Source organism: Vicugna pacos, unplaced genomic scaffold (genome assembly GCF_048564905.1).
Source record: "Vicugna pacos unplaced genomic scaffold, VicPac4 scaffold_106, whole genome shotgun sequence".
In the NCBI taxonomy this organism is placed as follows: domain Eukaryota; kingdom Metazoa; phylum Chordata; class Mammalia; order Artiodactyla; family Camelidae; genus Vicugna; species Vicugna pacos.
In genome coordinates, this window is record NW_027328786.1 from 560,143 (window position 1) to 576,257 (window position 16,115).

The 16,115-nt window shown below is 41.2% G+C and overlaps 1 long non-coding RNA gene across 1 annotated transcript in view; it reads right to left on the reverse strand.

Annotated features, from left to right (window-relative positions):
* Nucleotides 1-904: 904 nt before the first annotated feature.
* LOC140694858 (uncharacterized) overlaps nt 905-16,115 on the reverse strand; it is a 36,901-nt gene continuing 21,690 nt past the window's right edge. The window contains exons 4-5 of the long non-coding RNA XR_012070502.1: nt 1,178-1,352; nt 905-1,001 (exon numbers count right to left, since the gene is read on the reverse strand). This is a non-coding gene — a long non-coding RNA (uncharacterized lncRNA). The remainder of the gene's footprint in view (nt 1,002-1,177; nt 1,353-16,115) is intronic.

A 16,115-nucleotide genomic window follows, 5' to 3' on the forward strand; every position in this document is an offset into this window, starting at 1 on the left:
CCATGACGTTTGGGGATACTTGTTACAACAGCAACAGAAAGTGAATAGAGTAAGCTCCTTGAAATGTTCAGAAATTGCAGATAACACTGGACTGTCCACTTTGATGTGGGATTGGGCTTATGTGAAAATCAAAAGGACAGTGTGACCTTTGCTAACCTCTGCTTTTCTCATTTTAGGAAGAGAACAGTAAGTCAAAACCTCTGTTGTTATTATTTTAGACAAGTGTCTCTTAAAACTTTATGTAACCCTGTGCCTTAGGACCCTAAGAGAGTCTCTTCTTAGAAGAACATGGATTCAGAGAGATAGTGTCTTACATCTGAGTCCCACAGTGGTCTCTTATTGGCAATGAGAGCTTGGGCATATCAGTTACCCTCTTTAAGCCACAGGATCTTCATTTGCAAAAGGAAGATAAGAATAAGGATTGTTTGGGTGATTAACTTGTACACACACACACACACACACACACACACACACACACACACACATACATATATGTACAACATTTAATACAGTGACTAGCACATACTAGGCACTCAACAAATTCCTGTTATGGATTTTTAAATGCATATATAAAAGGAGGAGAAATTTGCAGGAAATTGTGGGAAAACTAAGTTCATGGCCCCAAAAAGGGCCATCTCTCAATGGGCTCTGATCAGTCAGTCCCCAGTGGTGGGCTAATAAGCAGAGACTATAGCACTTGGGGATTTATGTTAAACATAAAAAGGAAGGTATTTAAACATAATTATTAAACATCAGGTACGTTTATACTTTTGGCTGGATCATCTTATCTGGAGAGATTTAATAAGCAGAGAGTCTCCACTGTTCTAGAGATGGGCATGCAGGAAAATGATGTGGGTGGGTGGGCCATTCTCACCCACCCAAGATCACATGACTGAGTACTCACGGAATTAACACCTCTTGTATGTTATTACAGATGGGCTGTCCTCCCATGATTATTGTCAGCTGTGTCATCAGTTCAAGGAGACATCACATGGGTCACACTGGAATATTAGAAAGAAAATCTCATTTAAATTTTAGATAGCTCTAACATGAAATAAAGTCATTATTTTATGCCTAAAAAAATCTAAGGAGCAGAGAGTAAAGACACTCTTCATTGGGCAACTAAGAGAAAACCTGAAACAGGTTAGATTGTCAGAACACATAGCTGTATTCACACCTCTTCATTTCTGTATTTTTACAGCCAATACACCAGATCTCATGGATAAGTCACAAATCTGCCCTTAAAGAATGTGATGTAGAAACACGTGGAGTAGTAGTTGACAAAATGGAACAAGAACACCTTCATGGCTGGGTTGTTCTCATAGTCAGTCTGGTCCTTGGGAGCTCTGCAGCTAGAATAAAGAAAAGGTAAGTCTGTAAAACTGTGAACGGCTTTGAGACCCTAATCAAAGCCACGGACACATGAGTTAACACATTTAATATGTGTGTGTGTGTGTATATATATATATATACATATATACACACATACACACACACAATTCACACTGTTTTCATACCAGCTGTTTTGAATTTCTTAACATATCCACTATGTTAATTCCAACTGTACACACTGTTGTAAGAGTTTCTCCCACTAAGAAAGTGATATCCCACAAGGCAAAAAAAAAAAAAAAAGTCACCTGTTCCTTAAAATTTATAAGCACAACAGTATCCAATGGGCAAGAACTGTCCTCTGTTAGGTGTAATTTGAAAGAAAGCTACTTCTAAACATCCTGCTAGATAATATTCTCTTGTCTCCCTGAAAGGCAGTAAGGTAGGACTATTGAAGAAGACAAACAAAACACGGGGCAACTTGCTAGAAGCATTTGGGGAACATAAAACGGGTCATCCTCCTAGTTCAGAATTTGAATTGGTCTTAGTATTTTCAGAAGATGACCACTGAGCAGACCACTGGGAGGACCACCCAGCCACATGCAATGTGTTGGAAGCACTTAACTTAGGCCGCTAAGCCGCTGGGTGGGATACAAGCCAGAGAGAAGAAACATTTATTATAGAAGCTGCAGCTGATGAGAATGGAGTTACACTAACAGGAACAGCATGGGGGGAAGACACATAACAGTGTGATTACTTGTCCTCTCCGTAACGCGCAAGCAAATCTGCCACTGGAACCACGACCCTCTTCCACTTATTTGCAATACAGAGACTATTTACTTTCAACAACAGGGTACATTATCTAATGTAATTGAAATTATTATTAAGCACTGACATATTTACACAGAGCTTGGACATTCTAAAGCTTCCTTTGTCCCTTTTACTAATGCAAAAATGGAGCTAATTCACTTCTCATATAGGCTAGAGAAAATAGGTTTGCAGTTGAAGTTAACTAAAGACTGTAATGTACTGCAATTGAAGTGCCTAAAAGATAGTCTCTGTTTTGACCTGGTTCTAAAACTGGTGTAGAAATTATCTCAGCTGCAGGAGGAGCTTACCAGAGTCAGTCATCATGATTGCCACTTTCTCATATATGGCGTTCAGGGTCACCATGATGATAAAACTGATATGGGAAGCAGTGATGGGCGTGGCCCACCTGCACAGTCAGGTACTTTTGGATTGGGTCTGTTCCATTCAGGTTCTTGGGAAGTTTTGCAGGAAATACAATGAACACTGAAAGTCCGTAGACAATGATCCCAATAACTGAAACAATGGTTAACAGGACCTGACAACCCAAGAACCCAGCAGCATGAGACTCACTAATGATCGTATTTTTACACAGAAAACTTGCCCCCAACCCAGCTTAAACAGAAAACATGCATGTGTTGTAAACTTCACATAAACGTGAGAAGTGATATAAATCGCACGTAAATGCCATAAGAGACGTGAATATCAGTCATGTTAAATTTTAGGGGAGGAGGAATGAAAGATGTCAAAAAGAATGAGTGCATCCACTAATGTAACACGCTGGCAGCAGGAGCAGCTGTGTGCAGGGCATAGGGAATATATGGGAACTCCACTTTCTGTGAATTTTTCTGTAAACCTAAAACTGCACTAAAGAAGGAAGCCTGTTAAGTATATTTTAATGGGTGAAAATGGGGTAACTGGTGGCATGATCTTTTGGAGGGAAGTCTGTGATAGCAGAACAAATGAAAGTAGCCCTTCTACATCTGTAGAATTACTTAGGTTATGAACTAGTTGTAACCCATGAAGGGGATATGCTTCCTTTCAAGGGAGAACCTATCACTGATTCAGGGGTCAGCAGGTGCTAGCTGTCGTCTTCATTCTGAATAGGACCAGTGAAGCTGTGGACATGCCCTGAGGGTAATAGTGGGAGTGACAGCAGGTCTCTGCTGATGAAAGCTTCACATGCTTTTCATACTCCTTGAGATCTTGAAATGGCAGGTATTCCTACTCCCTGCATTTGCACAAGATTCATGTCCCTAATCCACAGTAGTTTTGACTGTGTGGACCCAAGGGCAGCGGGGGTGTCTGAAGCAAAATTTGCACGTGGCTAATAGGGTTTCAGTTCCTCACTAGGCAGGTTTTTTTTCTGGCCACTGAAGAATGAACATTAAAGATCCCATTTTTAAACAGTTTTCCTTCCATCTACCTTCTTGGTCATAGTCCAGAAGCATGTACTCAGTGTCCCTGGCTGCTCCTGATGGGTGCCCCAGAGAGAAAGCTACAAAGAATGTGAATTTCAGGACTAAGTGAACCACATCATGTTATTTACAGTAATAGCAGGCGGCTGGCTTGCACCTGCATGGGAGAGCAGAGGGAGTGTTTACAAGCCCCTCCTGGAGCCACACTCCTGCATCTGGATCCCAGCTCTGATGCTAGCTGTGGGGCCTTGTGCAAATTTCTTAACCTCTAGGGGCTTCAATCTCCTCACCCATATAATGGGGAGATAATAATAGCAATTTATAGGACTATTGTGATGAGTCAATTATTTACTAATTGTGAAAACAATTGGAACATTAACCGCAGGCATGTGAAAAACTCTACCTAAGTATAAGCTATGAATATGGTGACCAAAGTCTTAAAAAGGTGTTTTTTCTTAGTTTTTAAGCCATCAGTTTGTAGAGAAAGCATTTTATTTTCTCCTCTACTCTCTTTCATCATCCTTTTCTTCACAGTTAAGTCTTCATGCTTGTGAAAGGAATAACTTTTTGGTGTGTTTGTGATTAAATGTGAAAATTAGTTAAGGCTGAGAAAAATGTATTATAGAAGGTATATTAAGCCTTCCTCTCTTGTACAGCTCATATAGGCCATTTAAATAGTATGCATTTTTTAAAAGTCTGCATAGTAATTTTTTAATTATGTATTAAGTAAACATAATAGTTAAGAATGCGTAAATACTTACTATTGCTTCAGCACACATCTATTTTTCAAAATCCTCACAATCACCCTGTGGGGAAGGTAATATTATATCTCTTTTACAGATGTGGAAATAGAGCCACATGGAGATGTTGCAATTTGCCCCAAATGAAGCAACTATTAAGTGAAAGTACTGAAATACTCAAAGAGCCCAAAGACACACTAACTGTATAGCACTGTCTCCTACATGGTCTGTAAAATCAATTCTAATTCATTTCAGAACTTTTACAAACTTGACACATTTCCATTTTTCTTCCAAGCACTTAATGGGTTCACTATTTCTTAAGAAACAGGAAAGCTTTCCGTTCTCCTTCCTCAAGTTTCTTCTTATTTATCATCTTTTCTGATCATAAATTTAACATTTGCTCATTAAAGAAAATTTGAAAGCACTCAGTAGTGGACAGAACTGCTGTCCTGGATCTGTCCCCAGTCTTAGAAGAGGACCCAGAACTTGCTTTAGGATAAATAACCTCCCTTTTGTTTTTAGTCCTGTGATTTAACCTCGATTGACCCACTCTTTCTGAAGCACCAGAAGTAGATCTCAGTTGGTTTAAGACAAATAATACCCCTCATTGTATTGGCCTTGCACATGATTGGAGAATTGGCAAATAACCCAGGAAGAGCCACTATTATGTGAGGAGATACATGCTGCTGCCCATGTGAAACATAAGCTTCTTCTATCAAGAGAGGAAGCTGCCAAAAGAGACCTGTCTTGGTTTGGATGGATGATCTGGGATGCTGCGTGCCTAGAAGCATCATGCTGAGACATCTTTGGACACAGAATGAAGACAGGACAAAAGCAGCCCTTGACATCATCTGGGCTAGAGTATCTCTCCTTGACTGAAGCCAGACCTCAGACCTGAGGTTTTCATTTACAGGAACCAATAAATCCCATGGATCCCCATTTCTTGGTTGTTGTTTAAACACATTGGAGATTGATTTTGTCACCTACAATCAAAAGACTCCAACTCTGAAAATGAATAAAAAATAAAATAAGAATAATGCTTCAACCTATAGACATAATTCCTTCAGAATGGTGCATTGTTTGTATATTACAAATCATTTTATATATTAATTTAATTCTCCAATCTATCATAAGCGCAACACTTTGACATGTCATAAAATATTTTCATGGACACACTTTTTCATGACTGCATACTATTCTACTTTGTGAAGAGTTGGAAGAATATTTTGGCTGAGATTTTATATATATATATACACATATAAAAGTATGTCTGTGACTTGCATCCATACTGACTTTTCCCTGCCATTTTGAAATAATTCCTGATTAAAAGTTTTTCAAAGCTGAATTAGTGGATTAAAACATATGAATATTTTTGACTCTTGATATCAACTGCCAGACTGCTTTCTAAGAAGGCTTGAGGAGTACACCAGAAATTAACACAGCATTGTAAATCAACCATACTTCACAAAAATTATCCAGTAACCTAGGCATGGGATTGGTGATCACTGGCAATTCATCCTCATAAACAGAGTTGTGTCACTTGAGAAGTGGAAAACTATTTCATTTTGATGTGCACTGAGTGAATTACCATTGAAGTGTGACATCTATTTTTTCTTTTGCGAATGTGTGTTCATCTTCTCTGCCTTCTACGCTTCTGAGATATTTTGATGTTACCTTTGAAGTGATCTGAACTCTCTATGTATTGAAGGAATTAGCCCCTTGTCGGATTTGTAAGCAAATAACATTCTCTGGTGTTTTGTTTAAAATTAGGATGCTCTGATGCATGGAAATCTTTGTATAATTTCCTCTGATACTTACTGTCCATCTAGAGGTTGTATACTCATCCATATTTATTTGTAGTTTTTTTTCTAATTGTGTTACTTTTTAAATGTTTCTGGAATTTATCACAATATATGGTTCACTGTATGATTTCAATCTTTTCTTTTCCCCCAAGTAGCTAACAAGTGTTTCATTCACTGAATAACCTTTATTTATCTCCCTGATTTGTAATGCCTTCCATCTCTTATATTAAATTATTATTGATATCAGAGCCCATATCTGGACTTCCTGCCTTATTTTATAATCTGGCTATTCTTGAACTAGTAAAACTCTCATTATCTTATTAATTTTTATATTACTAATATGATTTTATTCACAATAAACCCAAATCAATTTTATAACTTCTGATATTTTGGAAATATGATCTTTTAATCTAGAATCATGTGATTAAAGCACCTTTTATATCTTTCAGTAGTTTTTACTTTTATTTTTTGATAGTTCCTACTATCCTTTTGTTAGGCTATTCTTAGACATTTTACCTAGGTTGTTACACTTGGAAAATTTTAGAAATTTAATGCCTCCATCTGGTCTCTTAATCAGACCCTGGAGAATCCTAAACCACTGATCTGATTTGAACAAATGAGGTGAAAAGAATTGGGGGAAGCACTGTGAGCAGAAGAGACTGTGGAACCTCCAGAGCGGCGCCCTGCATTGGCTCAGATGTTCTCTGGAAAAAGTTTCCTCTATGAGACTACATAGTTCCCAGCTTGACTTTCAGTTTTCTCAGCATTTCACATTAGATTTTAAAAGTCTGTGGCAGGTTCTTACCCAGAAAAAGAGCACTTGCGCAAAGGGTTATATGTATACACTTTCCCCAGGTGGTAAAGGGAACACGCTCTTCTTCCTAATTAAAAAAACAAGTTTAGTCAATCAAGGGATTACACCAATGAAATGATATTTCTCCTAACTGGTCAGTAAATCCTAAACATAATATAAAAAAAAAATTTCAGACATAGCCTCCTTGTTTGTAAATGCATGGGTTTTTTCCTGTTTTTTTTTCCTTTTCTTTTCTGTTAACGATGTCAAACACACAACAAAATATGTACAGTGTTCGTTTTAATACTATTTTTTGAAAATGCACATGTGAACAGTAAACTGTTTCCCTGCCATGGTCTGAGCACCTGATGAGGCCAAGATTTAAAGCTCTATTCCTTAGCTTGCCTTTGATTTCAGAAGTGAAGGTAGTGACAGCTTAGGGTCTGTGCAGGACAGAAAGAATCACAGTTGTCTGCAGCTAACTGGTGTCCACTGTGTGTTTCTTGGTTGAGATTTATGTGTTAATTAGCTACAACTATGAAGTTTAAGAGTTTCCATTTTAGAGTTTATATTTAGAATTTTTTAAGAGATGAAATCAGCAAGAATCAAGATTTAACTGGATTATAAAACCAGATATAGTATAATAATAGCTGTAACTAAGTACATGGCCCTTCCTCTGTGCCAGGAAGCCTTCCAAGTAGATTCTATACATTACTTCGACCCGTCCTTACCACTGTCATGAAGAAGCAACTCTCTTATTCTTATTTTATAGGAAACTATGGCACAGAGAAGTTAAGTTGTCCAAGATCACTCAGGAAGCAAGCTGCTGTGTTCAAATATGAATTTAGGCAACTTCATTTGCAAGATCTCACTACCACAACGCTGGCCTCTCTAAACAATGGAGCATGCTTTCTCAAGTAAAGTAAAATACTTCAAATAAAAAACTAAAAAAAAATAAGGCAATTTTTTAAATAAGGAAGAATGATAAAGTTAAATGAGTCTTCATCTTCAATTTTTCAACAAGCATGTCCCAATGAAAATTTAAACTTATTAGCTTGCAAAATTAAATTTAAACTTGGCAGTTTAAATGACCAAAAAACTTCTCTTCAGTATTTTTTGTATGCTGCCAATATGATAAGTTTTTGTTTTTCAGGACTCAAAAGCATTATGAACATCTAATTTTGTCTAAGATTCAGCTTTCATCTCTGAATGTACAGTCTTTCACCAACATATGCTTTTACCCCCATCTTCAGTTGTAAACAATGGGAACTATTCATAATGGGGATTATTAGAAGCTTATTACATTGTAAAAGACAAATGTCACTTTCTATTGGTAGCTGAACCTCATTTTTTTCCATTTATAAAAAGAGGAGTTTGACCTGCTCCCTCCATATCTTTTCAGTGCCAACATTCTGTAGATCTGTGATTCAATTTATTAAATCTATATTTGGAGACATTTTCAGATACTCCTAGTAAAAGCATTTTTTTCCCAAGAGTTATTCATTCTCACAACCTACTGTCCTGCTGCTGCTGACTGCAAGCACCATCAGCTCTAAATTATCTCAGCTGATGGAAAGAAGCAATAATACAAATGACTCAAAAATCATCTTTTCATAGCTCTGGAATGTTGATACAAAGATATACAGTTTTATTTTTTTAATTTTGCAGCAGGAGTGGCAGCAATAAATTTACATTTCCAGTTATGTAAAATGACTAGCTCAAACACTGCTCAAACACTGATGGCACCTCAACAAATGTTTCCCTGCTTCTTCTACCCTTTCTCTGACTTTAGGATGAGAGCCATGCTGCTTTGTGCACATCCCAGTAGGAAGGGGGAGCAGTGACCGGGACTTAGTTCAAGACAAAGGGGCACCTAGTCTATGATGAAAAGGAGGCCACAATAATGAAGGCGCATTTAAAAAAATGGGAGTCAACTATAAAAACCAATTTCTCTTTCCTTCTACATCTATGTCATTGCAGCTAATTTATATTTTGCATTTTTTATTGGTGTCATGAAAGGATACAAATCAATGCCTCTTTTCATATACACTTATACCAGTCTTTTTCTTTTCCCCCTTTTTACTGTTATTATGAAGGAAGAACCTCACTTCTCTTCTGTGTCCACCATTCCAGGCAGTGCTCCTTCAACTTGGCTGCACATTAGAATAACCAGAGGAGCTTTAAAAACTTCCCTATGCCAGAATGCGCCCCCAGGCCACTAAGTACAATCAGAGTTTGCAGTGATGGAACCCAGGCACCAACATTTTTTAAGGTCCCCTGGTGATTCCAACACGCAGCCAAGGCTGACAAGTCCAGAAGTAAACAGAATAAAGTGCATCTAAACAGCGCCCGCTTTTCCTGGGTAATCTCATCTATCTCCACGTGGGGACACCTCGCCTCCTATTCTGGCCAGACTTGTTCTTCCTGCTCAACCGTCTCCCATTTGTACTCAAGTTCTGCCTGGCACCGCTTCCAGAACTCCAAAAGTAAGGTGACTAACAGAGAGACAGAACAGCAGAATGTGGATCTTCAGTGATGCCTGATGCTTCAGAAATCTGTACTTAATATTTATTACACTTAACACTTTGGTAAATGGTTAATAAAATCACATTTTATTTATAGGCGATACTAAAGAAAAAAATGAGTTAATACCTTTTGTTTAAGAAAAAAGAAAATGTAGATAATTTATTGAACGTTTGGAAACAGACTAGCTCTCTAGCTCAAGGGAAAGTTATTAACGTGATGGTCAGAGGCAGGTGACTGTGTCTGATGCTAAAGTACCTGCTACCAGCACATTATGCCCACTAAAAACACAAATATCGGGGGGAAGGGTGGGTATAGCTCAGTGATAGAGCACGTGCTAAGCATGTACAAGGTCCTGGGTTCAAGCCCCATTACCTCCATTAAAAAAAAAGTAAAAAAATAGCACAAGTAACTGTCACAATTTAAAAGCACTGCACGGTTCACCATCCAAGCCTTCTCCTCACATCCCTCTGTCTCTTCTGTCCAAAGGACCTGAGGGTGGGGAAGGGGATGAGAATGCTTTAGTAGCCCCTGCATTTCTATTTTCCACCACCCCAGTCACACAAACTTAAAATAATATTCTTAAATATGGAAAACTGCCATTTTTCTCAATCATCGGTAATGTAATTTTTAGAAATCGTCATTGTGTTTTAAGACTCGTAACTTTAAATAGTAGACAAAAACAACATGAAATGTTAATTGAAAATGTGGCTTCAGGGTGAATCCCCTAAGCCCTTCTTCCCACCAGACTGTTACCCCTAGGCCCCAACTCTAGAGAAATTGCAGAATAACCACTGTGTCCTCCACCATTGTACCTGAGTCTCTACAATGCTCTGAGAATAAAGAGGAAAAAGACACAGTCCCTGCTTCCGGGAGCTCCTAGGTGCACAGGACTCATTGTGAAATGATGGCTGAGGAGGCGTGTTAAGAGGGCTTGGATAACAGTCAGCAGAGGGTGCTCGGGGCAGGGAGCCGGAACTGTAGCCAAGGCTCTCCCAGAGGAGAGAACCACTGTGGTGAGCTCTGAGATGCCCTAGAAGTGATCAGGTGAACTTATAATGTTAAGGCCATTTCTCCCTGGGGAGCTGCACATGCAAAGGAGGGAGGCCAAAGAGAGCCAGGTCCCTTCCAGGAACTGCAAATAGTCTAGAAGCGAGCACAGGGTGTGGGAGGCAGGTGAGGCAACCAGGTGGAGAGATCACAGGGGCACATCACAAAGGACTCTGTGTGCCTCCAAGGTAGAGGAGACATGCAAAGTGATCTAGAAAGAGACAAGATAGAGGCAGGGAGGACTATTGGCAGGTTCATGTGAAGGCCTGCTGAGGCCCTGCCAGGAGGAGAGAGAAGAAAACATTTCAGCAGGTGGACGGATTGGCCACAGGTGTGATGGAAGGGCAGGAAGAGGTCAAAGATGCCGGCCAGCTTTCTGGCTTTGGCAGTGTCTAAATTATAGTGCCATTCCCTGAAATAAGAAGGGCAAGAACCTCCTAGAGGAAAACATAGGCAAAACATTATCTGACATACATTTCAAAAATTTTCTCCTAGAAGAAATAAAAGCAAGAATAAACAAATGGGACCTAATGAAACTTACAAGCTTCTTCAGAGCAAAGGAAACCAGAAATAAAACAAGAAGAAAACCTACGGAATGGGAGAAAATTTTTGCAAGTGAAACCGACAAAGGCTTGATCTCCAAAATATATAAGCAGCTCATACAACTCAATAAGAGAAAAATAAACAACCCAATCCAAAAATGGGCAGAAGACCTAAACAAGCAATTCTCCAAGGAAGACATTCAAATGATCAAAAAGCACATGAAAAAATGCTCAATATCACTAATCATCAGAGAAATGCAAATCAAAACTACAATGAGGTATCACCTCACACCAGTCAGAATGGCCGTCATTCAAAAATCCACAAATGACAAATGCTGGAGAGGCTGTGGAGAAAGGGGGACCCTCCTACACTGCTGGTGGGAATGCAGTTTGGTGCAGCCACTGTGGAAAACAGTGTGGAGATTCCTCAAAAGACTAGGAATAGACTTACCATATGACCCAGGAATTCCGCTCCTGGGCTTGAATCCAGAAGGAAATCTACTTCAGGATGACACCTGCACTCCAATGTTCATAGCAGCACTATTTACAATAGCCAAAACATGGAAACAGCCTAAATGTCCATCAACAGGTGACTGGATAAAGAAGATGTGGTATATTTATACAATGGAATACTACTCAGCCATAAAAACCGACAACATAATGTCATTTGCAGCAACATGGATGCTCCTGGAGAATGTCATTCTAAGTGAAGTAAGCCAGAAAGAGAAAGAAAAATACCATATGAGATCGCTATTATGTGGAATCTAAAAAACAAAAACAAACAAACAAACAAAAACAAAGCATAAATACAGGACAGAAATAGACTCATGGACAGAGAATACAGACTTGTGTTTACCAGGGGGTTAGACGGTGGAAAGGGATAGACTGGGATTTCAAAATTGTAGACTAGATAAACGACATTACACTGTATAGCACAGGGAAATATACACAAAATGTTATGATAAATCACAGAGAAAAATTGTGCCAATGAGTGTGTATATGTCCATGAATGACTGAAAAATTGTGCTGAACACTGGAATTTGACACAACATTGTAAAATGATTATAAATGAATAAAAAATGTTAAAAAAAAAAAAGAAGGGCAGGAAGAGGGGCAAGTCATGAGAGGAGACAACTGATTCAGTTCTGGCTGAGTTCCTGTGGGCTCCAGGAGAGATGTGCAGTAGGAAAATAAAACTCTAGAAATCGGGAGAAAGTTCTAGGCTGAGCCAAGTAGTTTTACTGTTTCAAGAGGCTAATGGGTGTGAGTGGACAAGCTCACAAGAAGTGTATAGGGATAGCTCTCACCCTCCTGCATATGGGATGCATTTGGGAGCCTTTAAAAAATAGTGCACCACAGCCTGGAGTGGGGCCTTTGTACTGTTTATTATTTTTTAAATACTTCTTTTCTTTTTGTGGGGAGTATTGAGCATTATTTGTTTTAATGGAGGTACTGGGAATTGAACCCAGGACCTCTTGCATGCTAAGCACGTGCTCTACCACTGAGCCGTACCCTCCCCACATTTTTTTGTTTTTAGACACTAGCTCTACCGAGCAGTCAGGGTTGAGAATCAACCTGCAGAGAGCAGAGAGCCTTGGGGTTAGAGAACAAGGAGAAGCTGCCCAGAGCCCTGTAGACCCCACCAGGGGCAGCCGGAGACGCAGGGAGCCTCAGAAGTGCTGTGAGGAATGTGAACTCAACACTCCCCAATGGCAAAGATGACAAACATGTTTCAAGCACCCACTTCCCAGCAGTGTTTGTTCTGACTTTACTAGTTTTCCAGTAATACTGAGTGAGAATAGAAATTATCTGGACACAGGGATCAAATTCAAATGCTGATTATGACCATTATTAGCTGCGTGATTACTGATTAAAAGTTACTCGTCTGCCACGTGTAAAACGGGGGACCAAGCACCGTGCTTGTGGGCTGATGTGAGCGTAATGAAATGACATCTATAAAGGCGCTCCTGACTCTCAGAAGTAATTGCTACTATTGTCCCCAACTGGGACACCAAGAAACAGAGGCACAGAAAGCTTCAAACATTTGCCCAAGATGAGGGTTGAGGTCAGGAATCAAGCCAATGACTTCTTGGATCCAGAGCCCAGGATCTTCTTACGAACAACATGGCACTGCCCAGGCTCCCTGCTCCAAAACCAGCCTCCCTTTGGCTCAGTTCCATGGCATCTGCGCTGCACAGATGTCCTCACTGCCTGCCTGCCCTCCCGGTGTCTGACCCCGGCACTCCTCCCTCTGCCCCACATAGCGCTTCCTTGGGCACACCATCGCTCACGAGGCCATTGTTGTGGCTACTCGGATGTTTACACGGAAACGCAGGTGGCAGCCCAGCTTTTTGCTATACATGCTGCTGTCAGTGGAGGCAAAGAGCTCACAGTTGGTGGGGGAGGCCACTTGTGGTCTCCTCCTTGGCTGGAGAGCTGGATGAAATCCAGTTTCCCTTTGCAACTTAGGCATCCAGCATGAGAGATATGTAAGGCCATCTGGCCTCTCAACATAGAAATGATGCCCCTGCAGTCGTTCTTAACATTGTAATCTCCTGGCTCCACCAGGGAGCAGAGGCCATGGCCTGTTGTCCACCAAGTTTTGTTTCCTTGCACGACAGCTACAATGGGGTGAGTTAACACCGGACCAGAAATTCTACAAAGCCCTCGTGTACTATTTCCTGACACTTGCAGGTCACCAAAATACCCCAGATCCTCCAAGTAAACCACTAGTAAGAGGAACTGAGCTGGCTCGTCTCTCAGACCCCTGAGGGCAGGACTGATTTGGCCTCTCCTGCTCTCGGGATGATCCGTTCTCCTTCTGTGTGCCCTTCCCCGAGTGAAAGGGACTGTTCCTTGTTTATGGGCTAGGGAGTATTTGTGGCTGTCTGATCAGAATCTTCAAAAGTAGAGCTCTTGGTGAGAGTGGAAGCATGGCACCCACGTCTCATGAGCTCAGCTACTCAACAGCCTCATCTAGCTAAGACTGTAGCCAAAACCAGGGGTCCATGCTGTTGAGTGTTGGGTCTGGAGAGCAATGCCTTCGCCACTGAGAAGCTGCCCCACCACTTTTGACCTTGTCCCCATTGAGAGGGAGGTGACACATCCATGGGATGAAAGCCACGAGGGCACTAGGTGACTGTGGACCAAGCTGTGACTGGCCGGTCCTGCCCCCCCATGTGACCCATGTTAGCCTCAAGTGCAGAAAATCCCCAAAAAGACCCCTGCTTGAGTGAATGGGTCACATATAAGCCAACTGTTCTCGAGCCGCCTAAGAAGCAACACAGTATATACAGTGAGCCACCCACTCACTGAAGTCCCCAAGGCTCACAGCTCCCTAATGTGACACCAGGTAATCCCAGCAAACAGAAGACCCTTACTTTATAATTGACTTGAGAATTCTACTACCAACACTGCCTTCCACCTTCCACTTATAAAGTTCTTTCCACTCTGTCCCCTGCTCTGCAATTGTGCAATCAGTCCAGAGCTCCTTCATGAGACAGGAGGGAAGGGGGCAGGGCACAGCCATTAAAAGAATGGCACAGCCATTAGCACCGAGACGGTGGAAAAGTCAACTCCCAGTAGAACTTGAGCTTCAATACACACTCACTGAAATACAGCAGGATGCTAAATGGCACTCCTACAGGTGCCAGGACAGGTTCAAGGCTGACCATGAAAGGTCAAAGGGTGAGTGGTGGCCCAATTTCTGGTAATCGCAACACCTTCCCCAAAGCGGTTGGAATATTCCTCCCACTTATTAGCATATGAAGATACTGAGTGCATAAAAACTAACAACCACACCTCGTGGCTGCTCTCTCTGCTGAGGGAGACAGCCCACACTATGTCTGTGGAGTGTGTATCTACTTTTCTTTAAACTGGAGCACCCAACCCTCACGCCTCATGGCCTTTCTGTTGCCTTCTGAAACAGCCCACTCTGTCTGTGGAGTATATATCTCTCTGAATAAATCTACATTTACTGAATTGTGGCTCTCTCTTGGATTCGTTCCTGTGCAAACCAAGGACCCACACATCACGAGGTGCATCTCAGGGACCCAAATAAGACCTGGGATACGGCCATCCTCTCCCCCACATTTTCCTGTATCATACATTCCTTCCCAAAGGATCTCACCTTGTGCACTCCAAAGTAGACAGCACTCATGTGTCCTGACCTGGATCTGCTTCTGCGTTTATCATTTCTTATGTCCACTAGAACGTCATCTTCATGAGGACAGGGATTTGGTTCTGTTCACAATGAAGCACCAGCACATGACAGGTGCTGGAGAAGTATTAGCTGAATGAATGAGCTGTGGGAAGTCCTGGGAATTCAACCTGGAACTCCTAGCCACTTGGGCCCCAGCTGACTCCAGTTGCTTCCTGCTACTCATGGCTGACCTCTTGCCACCACTCTCTGCTCTGCCATCACCTGAGCCTGGATGAGCTGAGATGAGTACACACCACGGAGAGCATGGTGAATGGTTCACGTTGTTGCAAAACACTCGCCCTCTGACTGCCAGGGGTTACTTAGGATGGACAAACTGAAGGGAGCACCACGTGCACCGCCCTACCCTACAACTCACTTGAAGCACCAGAACTGCAAACATGGGAAGCGCTGGCCCTTTCCAACCTAAGGAGAGGGACTATGGATGAGAAGAGGGTCTCTGTCAACTAACAGTCTCTTTAAAAGCCCAGTCTTAGAAAAGCTCTTTAAAGACACTTTTGGTATCTTCCTTGTGTTTCGGTAATCCCTCTAGATTTTGTCATTTTAATCTATGCATCAGAAATACAGATGCTCTTGAAATCTCTATTGATTTTCAATGAAGAAAATCCTCAATTTCCTTCTCTGCTAGGAAAATTACTGCACTTTATATAAAAAAAAGCAGCTTCCCTTTTCAAACACTTAATTTCACAAGAATCAGTGAAGCAGGACATGAAAATCTCGCTGTGCTTTATCACCTACTGGTGGGCAGGAATGAAATGAATGAGTACTGATCTCATGAGACGGCAAGGCTGGGGCTGTCTTATTCCTGCTACAGATGGAAGGGTACATATCTGTGAAGGGGAGGAAGGACCAAGGATGAGAAACCAACATTTACTAACCCGTTTCTCTTTTT